Consider the following 1,136-nt stretch of genomic DNA (forward strand, 5'->3'; position numbering starts at 1 on the left):
CAATTTTAAGCTTAAAAAGTAAATGATTTAAAGAAAAATATATGTAAACAATAGTACTTTTTTTCAGACTTATGTTTAAGAAAGTGTTAAGTGAAGCAGTGTAGTTTGGGAAACATGACTTTATTCCAAAGAGTTTTTTTTTTTAAAAGATTTTATTTATTTATTTGACAGAGAGAGACATAGTGAGAACAGGAACAAGCAGGGGGAGTGGGAGAGGGAGAAGCAGGCTTCCCGTGGAGCAGGGAGCCCGATGCGGGACTCGATCCCAGGACCCTGGGATCATGACCTGAGCCAAAGGCAGATGCTTAATGACTGAGCCACCCAGGTGCCCTCCAAAGAGTTTTTATCTATAATCCTATAATTTGGACATATAAGAATTTCAGATAATGTGTGTGTGTGTGTATTTATAATAACAGGCAGACTTCTAACATGGCCTCTGGTATTCCTTGGTATACATGCTCTGTATAATTCCTTCCCCTTGAGTGCAGGCAAAACCTGGAAATGTAATGAGATATCACTTCCATGACTATATTATATAGCAAAAGAGATTTTGCAGATTATAATTAGGAAACCTATCAGTTGACTTTCAGTTAATCAAAAGGGAGATAATCTCAGGTGGGCCTGACCTAATCAGGTGAGCCCACAGAAGAGATAAGGAACAGCAATGGTGTTTTTCTGCTGGCCTAGAAGCAAACAGCCATGTTTTAAAAGCAGAGGGCCAAGCTTTGCGCAGTGGCAGTATCGTAGCCAATGAGGTTTATCCGAGGCGCGATTATTGCTAATTAAAAGCAGAGGGCCATATGGCAGAGGCACTGAGAGTGGTCTATGGCCAAGAGCTAACAAGAAACATAGACCTAAGTCCTACAGCCACAAGAAAGACTCCATTGACAATCATTGAGCTTGGAAGAGGAGCTTGGATTTCAGATGAGATACCAGTCCCAGCTGACACCTTCGTTTTAGCCTGTTAAGATCTTGAGCAGAGGGTCCAGCTAATTTACATCCTAACTTCTGATCCATGGAAACTGAATAATAAATTTGTGTTGTTTTAAGCCATTACATTTATTATAATTTGTTATAGTAGAGGAGATGCACACACACACACACACACACACATACATATACTCAAACCCTTACAA

General features: G+C 40.0%; 1 pseudogene; it reads left to right on the plus strand.

The window, feature by feature from the left end:
* The first annotated feature begins 721 nt into the window (after positions 1-721).
* Positions 722-923, plus strand: LOC123326168 (annotated as a pseudogene).
* Positions 924-1,136: the final 213 nt, after the last annotated feature.

This window comes from Neomonachus schauinslandi, chromosome 10 (assembly GCF_002201575.2).
Source record: "Neomonachus schauinslandi chromosome 10, ASM220157v2, whole genome shotgun sequence".
Taxonomy (NCBI): domain Eukaryota; kingdom Metazoa; phylum Chordata; class Mammalia; order Carnivora; family Phocidae; genus Neomonachus; species Neomonachus schauinslandi.